Below are 11,717 nucleotides of genomic sequence, written 5' to 3'. Positions count from 1 at the left end.
ACAGTTGGCCTTGAGACAGACAGACGGAGCAGATTGGTCAAACAGTACGCGGCACGTGGCCTACATAACACATAACAGATATACACTTGAACAAACGTTCTAATTGTACAAAACTTACGTCGTTGGTTCTTAGTGTGTTTCTAACCTTTAATCCTCAATATGGAGTCTTAAACATGGCCTAGAAATGCTTAGGATGGAATGAGGATGCAAGAATGCATTGGAAAATATTTCTCAAAATTTGCTAAAATTAAGGTCCACGCTCGAGCGTGGCTTACCTCGCTCGAGCGGACATGCAGACAATGAAACCCCGCTCGAGCGTAACTCTTCTCGCTCGAGCGGACTGTAAACTTATGTAAAGTGCTGGATGCATGATTTTCACGCTCGACGAGCGCTCGACCTACGCTTGAGCGTGAGACTCAGAGTCTTGCTCGACCGTGAATTCCCTCGCTCGAGCGGACTGCAAAACACAAAGACTTCTGGGTATGTGCATTTCACGCTCGAGCGTGGACATCATCGCTCGAGCGGACTGTACGTACTCAGAGTTCACGCTCGAGCGTAGAATCCCACACTCGAGCATGGATCAAATTTCTGGAAATTCCAGATTTGATCACCAAGCTCAAATTCGACCTTTGAACATCCAAAACTCATTTTTCTGGGCCAAAACTTTGGAAAACACTTGGTAACCCATAAAACAACATGTTAAAAGCATCATTTCAAGAAATCATGGCCCAAAAGCAAACCAATTGTACAAAACTCAACTTGGAACTCAAAGTTAATTCACGAACATAACATGCATGCACATTTTTTAGCTAAGGCTCTCCAAAACATGACCAATTGCTACTAAATCACATGAAACTCATTGTTTTTCCAAAATTAGAATGAAATCAACACATGCATGAGGAAATTCTTGAAACTCATCCTTCAAAATGCTATGTAACATGCATTCATACATGAATTAATCCTTAATTCCACATTTTAATCCAATTCCTAGCTTTAGACACTAATTAACCATGAACCATAAAAGAAACAATTCAAATTCAAGTTCAAGGGGATGAAATCTCTACCTTAGGTCTTCAATTCCAAGTATGGAGGCTCAATTATGCAATTCTTCTATAATTCCTCAAATTTCCAAGCAAAATCTTGTTGAAACTAAGTTTTTCCCCATCTCCTACTCTCTTTCCCACGGTTTGGTCTCTCAATGGATGATGAAAAGATGCAACAATGTATAAGTCAATCTCAAGGTTGCCTTAGGTAATGGGCCACTCAATGGCAATTTGGTAATAAGCTTTACTAATGTAATTTAACGTTATTTAATCTAATTTAATCATGCCAAATCAAATTTAAATTAAATCTACCATAAAATCACATAAATTCTAATTAACACATAACACTAATCAATTTCGAAATCGGGCGCCGATAAAGCTTTCAATTTGAGTTTAAAGTCAAAGACATGAACAGGTCATTTTATCGCAAACAGATAGAAACATAAAAATAATGCAATACAAATGCAAATTAATCCCAAATCCTTCCTAAATTACCATTAGACATAATGAAGTACGGATTAACGTTAATCAGAGGTTGGGGTTGTTACAGTCTTCCCTCCTTAAAAGAGTTTGGTCCTCCAAACTCGAATTACCTTCAATCGGACTCATCATTAGGTCCAGTGGAAACAGATCCGGATATCTCTTTATCATGTCTTCTTCGGTTTCCCAAGTTGCATAGGTTCCTCCGTGGTTTTGCCAATCAACTTTTACCAACGGTATTTCTTTATTTCTTAACCTTTTGATCCGGCGATTCACAATCTGGATAGGTCTTTCCTCATAAGTGTAGTTATCTTTCAAAAGCACATCTGTCGATTCAATGACGTGGAGCGGATCCCTCAAGTATTCTTGAAGCATTGATATATGAAAGACGTTATGCATATGCTTCATTACTAGAGGTAAGGCTATCCGATACGATACCGAATTGATCTTTTCAAGGACTTCATAAGGTCCAACATACCTTGGCGCCAACTTGCCCTTAACACCAAACCGAGTTTGACCCTTCATCGGGGTCACTTTAATGAACACATGATCCCCAACTTCGTATTCCTTATCTCTTCTTCGAACATCAGCATAACTCTTCTACCGACTCTATGCAGTTTTCAGGCGTTGCTGGATTAGTTTCACTTTCTCGGTCGTTTCTTGCAGAAGTTCCGATCCCAACAAAGGTCTATCACCTACTTCAGCCCAACATATCGGAGAACGACATTTTCTTCTATACAAAGCTTCGTAAGGAGCCATTCCAATGCTTGAATGGTAACTGTTGTTGTACACAAATTCGGTTAATGGCAAATAGGTCTCCCAATTTCCCTGGAAGTCTAACACACACATCCTGAGCATATCCTCTAAAGTTTGGTTAGTCCGTTCAGTTTGTCCATCTATCTGTGGGTGATAGGCACTACTCAGCCTCAGTTCAGTTCCCAAGGCCTGTTTCAAACTATGCCAAAATCTCGATACAAACTTTGAGTCCCTGTCTGACACAATAGACATTGGCACTCCATGCAATCTCACAATTTCAGTCATATAGATATTGACCAATTTGTCAGCATTATAAATAGTTTTGACAGGCAGAAAATGGGCAGACTTAGTTAAACGGTCAACTATAACCCAAATAGAGTCCATACCTCAGGAAGAACAAGGCAATCCCACAATGAAGTCCATGGTAATGTGCTCCCATTTCCATTCCGGTATTGGGAGTGGTTATAGCAAACCAGTGGGTCGTTGATGTTCAACTTTAACCTGTTGGCAATGTAGACATCTAGCCACAAAATTGGCAATACTCTTTTTCATTCCATTCCACCAAAAATTCTGTTTCAAACTTACTGCTGTGAGCTTCGGTCATCACACGTTTACTCAAGTCACAACAATCGGGTACACAAAGACGGTTTTGAAATTTTATCACATCATTCTCAAACACAAATCTTAGCCTCGGCGTTGAATCAAATTCCTCTATGATCTTTTTCAGGTATTCATCTTCACATTGTTTCTGTTTGATCTCGTCAAGAATTGTAGGTTAAGCAGAAATAGCAGTTAACAGCCCGTCTTGTTCTAGATCATTCAGCAATTCTTTTCAGTTGGATAACAGGCATGACAAACTCCCCATTGATTTTCGGCTCAAGGCATATGCTACGGTATTAGCTTTCCCTGGGTGGTACAAGATCTGCAAATCATAATCTTTGATTAACTCTAACCATCGCTTCTATCTCATGTTCAAATCCTTTTGGGTGAAGAAATATTTCAAACTCTTATGGTCGGTGCACACCTCACAAGTTACTCCATACAAGTAGTGACGCCAGATTTTCAAAGCAAACACCACAGCTGCTAGTTCGAGATCGTGTGTTAGGTAATTCTTTTCATGAGGTCGGAGTTTTCGAGAAGCATAGGCAATCACTTTTCCGTTTTGCATTAATACACACCCCAAACCTTTGTAGAAAGCCTCACTATACACTTGAAACCCATCAGTACCATTAGGCAAAGTTAAGATTGGTGCAGTCACTAACCTGGTTTTCAGTTCTTGAAAGGCTGCCTCTCTTTGTTCGATCCAGTCAAATGGCACATTTTTCTGAGTTAACTGGGTCAATGGCATGGCAAGCTTGGAAAAGTCCTTCACAAATCTCCTGTAGTAACCTGCAAGTCCCAGAAAACTTCTAATCTCTGTCACATTTGTCGGTTTAGGCCAATTCACAATAGCTTCAACTTTCTGAGGGTCAACAGAAACACCATCCTTATTGATTACATGGCCCAAAAATGCTACACTGTCAAGCCAGAATTCACATTTAGACAATTTAGCATACAGCCTCTTTTCTCTTAAAATCTGCAAGGTAGTCCTCAGATGGTTCTCATGTTCCTCCCTGTCTTTAGAGTAAATCAGAATGTTATCAATAAACACAACAATGAATTCATCAAGGTATTGTTTGAAAACCCTAATCATTAGGTCTATAAAAGCTGCAGGTGCATTTGTTACCCCAAAAGGCATTACCAAAAATTCATAATGTCCATATCTAGTTCTGAATGCAGTTTTCTCTATGTCTTCAGCCTTAACTTTTAATTGGTGATACCTAGATTTGAGGTCAATATTGGAAAATACTCGGGCTCCCTGAAGTTGGTCAAACAAGTCATCTATTCAGGGCAGAGGGTATTTGTTCTTGATACTTACTTTGTTCAGTTCCCGATAGTTTATACATAGCCTCAAAGACCCATCCTTCTTTTTGACAAACAGGACTGGAGCACCCCAAGGCGAAGTGCTTGGACGGATAAATTTATTGTTTAGCAGTTCCTGAAGTTGAGTTTTCAATTCTTTCAATTCTGACGTAGACATTCTATAGGGAGTCTTGGAAACAGGTTGTGTCCCCGGAAACACCTCAATAGTGAATTCAATTTCCCTATCAACTAAGTCCCCAGGTAAGTCATTTGGAAACACATCAAGAAATTCACAAGCAACGGGGATAGTTTCTACATTAGTTCCATCAGATGATGCAGTCAGTATACAACACAAGTAACCCCTACATCCCTTCCTAAGTAGTTTTACAACTTTCATAGCCGAAATTTGATATGGGGGAGAAACTACCCCATTCCCAGTAAAAGTAAATTCAAGTATACCCGATGGTCTAAACACAACAGATTTACTTGCACAGTCAATGGTAGAACAGTATTTAGTCAACCAGTCCATTCCCAAAATACAATCAAAGTGATCAATGTTCAAGGGCAATGAGTCAACATATAACATCATATCGCCAATCATAATATCACATGCTGGATAAACATGAGTACACATCATAGAACTCCCAGACGGCGTAGATACAGATAACACATATGTCATAAGTTCTAGAGGTCTAGTCAATTTCTGAGAAAAAGCATGCGATACAAAGGAATGTGTAGAACCGGAATCTATCAGTACACATGCATTTTGAGAACATACAGAGAGTGTACCTGACACCACAGTATAGGTATTTGGTACGTCACCGGGCACTAAAGCAAACACTCGACCTTGTCTCAGAGGTTCTTTCTCGGTGTTGGCCTTTGCATTTGTTTTGGTCACAGAGGCGGATCCAGCTGAACTTACCGCAGGATGGATAGTAGTCTCAGACCTGAGCGAGCAATCTTTCACTACATGACCTGACTGGCCACATCGGAAACAAGCACTGGATACTCGGTAGCACACACCCCTATGCCTTCTACCACAATCAGAACAGACTGAGATAGGCCACTACTCTGACTCAAGCTGCTCGTAGACCCCGTATTCTGCTTCTTACTAGCAAAAGACCGGCCCTTTTTAAAACCAAACCCAGACCTTTTTCCTCTCCAATCAGTTGTTGTAGCTGCTGGGGCTTTACTCTGTTTCATCGCGGCTATGGTGGCTTCCGCCATAAAGGATCTGTCTAAAACTTCCACATAAGTAGGCAATTTCAATATGCCTAAACAATCAAACACCTCTAAATCTAGCCCACCTTCAAATTTTCGTACTTTCTTGTAATCGGTATCCACCATATATGGAGCAAACCGTGCCAGTTCGGTGAATTTAGCTTCATACTCCGCCACAGACATTCTTCCCTGTTTGAGTTCCTGAAATTCAGACACTTCAAGATCCCTGAAACATTGGGGAAAATATTTATCATAAAAGACCGCATTAAACTGTGCCCACGTCATATTCCCGTTGCCACTTCGAATCAGTAACCACCACCTTCGGGCTTCATCTTTCAGAGTATAGGTGGCTAGGAGGACTTTCTGAACTTCAGAACAAGGAAATACTTCATACAGTTTCTCCATTTCAAGTAACCACGTCTCTGCTTTCAACGATTTAATTCCACCATAGAATGTCGGCGGTTTCATTTTCATGAATTTTTGTGTCAATTTGATGATGTCATTATTATCTGCCTCGGCTTGTGTCGGTGGAGGCGGAGGGGGTAAAGGTTGTTGCCTTTGCTGTTGTGTCAAGGTTTCAGTCAATGCTGCAAGCATCTGTTCCATTCAGCCCATGCGAGCCTCTGAAGATTCACTTACGTCACTTCCCCTTGCATTCTCCATCTTGCTATACAGACATCAAATGATAATAAAGACAGGCATAATCTTATTCGTTCCCTTCAATTCATTTGTTCAAATTTACATTCAGTTTTCATATTCATTTGGATTACCACGCATTCACACATGCAGATGGAATGCCCCTAACTCTTACTAGGACATCCTAAGCTCATATGGACCTGTGTGTGCGGTAGAACACGTGCTCTAATACCACTCTGTCATGACCCAAACCCGCCCCTGTAGGTTAGGCATCGTAACCGGCCAGTAATCCGTGGATTACCAAAGGCTTCTGAACAGATAAACACATAATAAGGGGCTACGGAAGCAATAATACAAAATAGACAAGGTCCAATGAGCTATGGTAACGTACATGAGACAGTAGATTTCAAAACTTATATATATACATAAACATGCCGGTCCAGGATACCATATTTACAAAACATTTACAAGAGTGTATTTCCCAAGATCTGACTTTACAAAACAGACAGGAACCAGCATAAGTACAAAAACAGCCATAAAATTGGACTTCAATCAGAACCTCCTCGGGAGGCACAACGGTTGGCCGAGAAAACAAAACAGAAACGAAGGCCGTTAACTCTGGCCCTGGTCATGCGTCGGCTCACCTACATATATAATATAAACTGTGAGTGAAAGCCCAGTGAATAATAACAGAGTAAAGGGGTTTCAATGAATGAGTCCGTACAGATTCAGAAATCATAATTCAGATTTGTGCCAAATTCATAATTTGTCCAAGTCACATACAGAAATTATAAGGCATGCTTAAGTTTACGTGATACATCCATGAGCATTAACAGAGCAGATACAGAACAGATGCAGACACGTGAGGGTCATGAATGACCAGTTCCATAAAAGAACCTTCGGATCCGGGTAATAGAACAGAAGCTGAGCCCCCATGACGGGGCCTCCGATACGGGTGACAGAGTGCTGACAGATTAAGCTCGATAAAAGAACCTCCGATACCGGATAACAGCAAACAGATATCACATGATGCTAAGGATGTCATGAATAGATATCAGAAATTGGACAATCATTCATTGTACAGAACATATCATTTCAGAAAACAGATCTCATTTTGTCACACAAAAAATAAGTACAGTTGAACATAACTTTACTAAGTTATTACTCACAGTTGGCCTTGAGACAGACAAACGGAGCAAATTGGTCAAACAGTATGCGGCACGTGGCCTACATAACACATAACAGATATACACTTGAACACACGTTCTAATTGTACAAAACTTACGTCGTTGGTTCTTAGTGTGTTTCTAACCTTTAATCCTCAATATGGAGTCTTAAACATGGCCTAGAAATGCTTAGGATGGAATGAAGATGCAAGAATGCATTGGAAAATATTTCTCAAAATTTGCTGAAATTAAGGTCCATGCTCAAGCGTGGCTTACCTCACTCGAGCGGACATGCAGACAATGAAACCTCGCTCGAGCGTAACTCTTCTCGCTCGAGCAGACTGTAAACTTATGCAAAGTGCTGGATGCATGATTTTCACGCTCGACGAGCGCTCGACCTACGCTCGAGCGTGAGACTCAAAGTCTTGCTTGAGCGTGAATTCCCTCGCTCGAGCGGACTGCAAAGCACAAGGACTTCTAGGTATGTGCATTTCACGCTCGAGCGTGGACATCATCGGTCGAGCGGACTGTATGTACTCAGAGTTCACGCTCGAGCGTAGAATCCCACGCTCGAGCGTGGATCAAATTTCTGGAAATTCCAAATTTGATCACCAAGCTCAAATTCGACCTTTGAACATTCAAAACTCATTTTTCTGGGCCAAAACTTTGGAAAACACTTGGTAACCCATCAAACATGTTAAGAGCATCATTTCAAGAAATCATGGCCCAAAAGCAAACCAATTGTACAAAACTCAACTTGGAACTCAAAGTTAATTCAAGAACATAACATGCATGCACATTTTTTAGCTAAGGCTCTCCAAAACATGACCAATTGCTACTAAATCACATGAAACTCATTGTTTTTCCAAAATTAGAATGAAATCAACACATGCACGAGGAAATTCTTGAAACTCATCCTTCAAAATGCTATGAAACATGCATGCATGCATGAATTAATCCTCAATTCCACATTTTAACCCAATTCCTAGCTTTAGACACTAATTAACCATGAACCATGAAAGAAACAATTCAAATTCAAGTTCAAGGGGATGAAATCTCTACCTTAGGTCTTCAATTCCAAGTATGGAGGCTCAATTATGCAATTCTTTTATAATTCCTCAAATTTCCAAGCAAAATCTTGTTGAAACTAAGTTTTTCCCCATCTCCTACTCTCTTTCCCACGGTTTGGTCTCTTAATGGATGATGAAAAGATGCAACAATGTATAAGTCAATCTCAAGGTTGCCTTAGGTAATGGGCCACTCAATGGCAGTTTGGTAATGAGCTTAACTAATGTAATTTAACGTTATTTAATCTAATTTAATCATGCCAAATCAAATTTAAATTAAATCTACCATAAAATCACATAAATTCTAATTAACACATAACACTAATCAATTTCGAAAATCGGGCGCCGATAAGGCTTTCAATTCACAATTTAAAGTCAAAGACATGAACAGGTCATTTTATCGCAAACAGATAGAAACACAAAAATAATGCAATACAAATGTAAATTAATCCCAAATCCTTCCTAAATTACCATTAAACATAATTAAGTACGGATTAACATTAATCAGAGGTTGGGGTTGTTACAGCCTTCATTGAGGATTATGGTTGAATGTTAGATAATAGAAGCTGATTGGCAACAGAATTGATTTGAGGAACTAATGCTATTTGATGAGCAAAGATACCATATTCAAGGGTATCAATGCAAGATTACCAGAGCATTCAACAAAAAAGTTAGATCCAGGAATTTGAGGGAAGGAAACTTAGTGTTGAAAGACAATCAAACTCCTATTCACGGCCCTAGGGACAAGTTTAGACCCAATTGGACGGGTCCCTACATCATTAAATCAATTTGGTCAAGAGGAGCAGTCATTCTCATGGATTTGGATGGTTTGGAGTTCTCACAATCAATCAACATGAACAAGTTGAAGAAGTACTACCCTTGAGAGGCTCGCTATGCCGAAAACCCGAAAGGCCAACCCAGGCAAAAGTTAGAGCAGAAAAAAAAAAATTTAAAATGACCAAAAAAAATAGAAAAATGAAAAAATGAAAAGCTCACAAGATTGAAAACGTGAAAGGGCGACTTTGGCAAAGGTTAGAGCACAAAAAGAGAGTGTCAATACCTGAGTGAACCTTATCCGAAACTACGTATGGTCTGATTCCTATCTTTGGGATACGTAGGTAGCTTCATCCTGAAGTTCGGCCCTAATCATTTTTTAACTCACTCATCTCGTCCATGTTTGATTGGCTCATCCCCATTTGATTCAGTCGTCCTATTTCTCCTTCATGATGGGTTCAGTAGCAAGACGAATTCTATTGTACATCTCAAGGGTTGATTTCATGTTAATCGAGTAGCGGTCATTTGCGAAAATAGATTTTGAAGACTTTTAATGAAGTTCACTGATTTTCTCAAAAATTATTCCATTTTTGCAAAACTCAGACCATTCTTTGGACCAAAAAGAGAAAATTTTCAGTGCTCATAATTTGGCTCATATGATTTCAAGATAGAAAATGGAACAAGTGTGCTAATTTACCTCTCATGTTAATCAAAATTGCTTTAGTAGATAGGAAAAACAAAAAAGAGCAAAGTGATGAACTAGGGGCACAGTTGAGTCAGGTTTTCTGTCCTTTACCCGCACTTCAAGTTCTCATCACCTTAATCAAGCAATCGTCGAAAAATGCACAGTAGTTGTTGCCAGTGAAGCTTTTCCGTCAGACAGTCGACCATTGTTGCTCTGTGTTGCATTCATTTCACTTCGACAAGCGTAAAGGGGTGTGTTTGGGATGGTTTTTGCTTCATTTTTATTGAGTTGTGTTTTGTGTTTTGATTAGCAATAAGCTCAATATTAGTTTAGAATTTATTAAAATGCAGCCATTTTCAAAGTTCAAAATTCAAAACAAAATGATTTTTTTTTTATGCTCGGTATTGTGCCATTCATGCCATCCGAATTTCCAGAACAAACTCGTTTTATTAATACCATGGATCAACCCCGGTCAAAGTTGTACAAAAAAAGAGTTGAAGTTATACGTGCCCACTCCAAAACAAAAAAATTCTCCCGAAATCTAGGTTTCAGCACAATTATTTGAAACTTTTGGGCCAAATTATAATTTTCAAAACTAGGGAATATTTTATTATGTGAGGGAATATTCTGTCCATATGCAAAATATTCCGTCAATGTTGACTGTGACGCTGACGTGGCATGACTAGATTGGTCCTTGCTAATGATGTGGCGCTGACTTGTCTTTACCCAAAAAAATAAATTTAAGAAATGCTGGTGAAGGAGTTTGAACCCCCAACCTAAGACTCCACACCCAACACCTTAACCACTCTGCCAAAACTTTCTCTTGCGTTTTATTTCCCCTCAAATAATATTTGACCATTTTAAACTAACAAACAAAGAAGGTGTATTTTTTGCATTTTTTTCTTGTGTGTGGGACACTCCCCTACCCTATTGGCTGACCCATATATCACTAAATACATACCTAATCATCTCACATTGTCAAAAAGAGGTTTTGTTTGCATCCATAAAGAAGTATCCCATGCAACCACCTTGAAAATTTGCCCTCCTATCACATTCTTGTCTCCCACCTTCTTTTTGACCTTCACTCTCCCTCATTGCCTATATAGAATGATCATATTGTAAGAGAGAGAGAGAGAGAGGACCACGAAATTGAAAGAAAAGAGTGAGAAAAGGGTGGAAAAAGAGAGAAATGTTGAGTTTTGAAGCCAAAAACACTCCTATCTTCCATATACACTTCATACCTTCCATACAAACTGAAATTTCATCTTTGCTACACCCAAAACTCCTCCAAAAATTTTGAAATAACTAAATTTCAGTAGTGATTGATCAAATGAAAGAGTGTGTGTTGTTGAAAGTGAGAAAAAATAAGGGAGTTAGCCACTTTTCTACCATACATACCCAGAGTTTCATTCTAGTTTTGAATTGAAGATTGAGAACACACTTCCTAAACTTGAGGGTGAGCAAAAGGAAGTTTGGAAATCAAGAAGTTCAATTTTTCTTTGGAAAGTGAATTTCTAGTATTTCATTTTCTTATATTTTCTATCTCATATTTATTTTCTTACTTCTTATTTCATAGTGTTTTGTTATAATCAAAGTGGTTTGTTTATTTCATATTTATTTTCTTACTTTATATTTCATAGGGTTTTGTTATAATCCAAGTGGTTTGTTTATCTCATATTTATTTCCTTCCCTTATATTTCATAGGGTTTTGTTATAATCCAAGTGGTTTGGTTATCTCATATTTATTTTCTTGCTTTTTATTTCATAGTGTTTTGTTATAATCCAAGTGATTTGTTTATCTCGTATTTATTTTTATACTTTATATTTCATAGTGTGTTGTTGTAATCCAAGTGATTTGTTTAGCTCATAATTATTATTATTATTATTATTATTATTATTATTATTATTATTATTATTATTATTATTATTATTTTGCTTATTTGTTTGCTCTTGTTTCATATTAGTTGTGATATAAGCTAATCGATAG

The sequence above is a fragment of the Camellia sinensis genome, chromosome 11 (assembly GCF_055761805.1).
Source record: "Camellia sinensis isolate YWXY chromosome 11, ASM5576180v1, whole genome shotgun sequence".
NCBI lineage: Eukaryota > Viridiplantae > Streptophyta > Magnoliopsida > Ericales > Theaceae > Camellia > Camellia sinensis.
The sequence above is the reverse complement of the archived record's forward strand: the minus strand, read 5'-3'. Positions refer to the sequence as shown.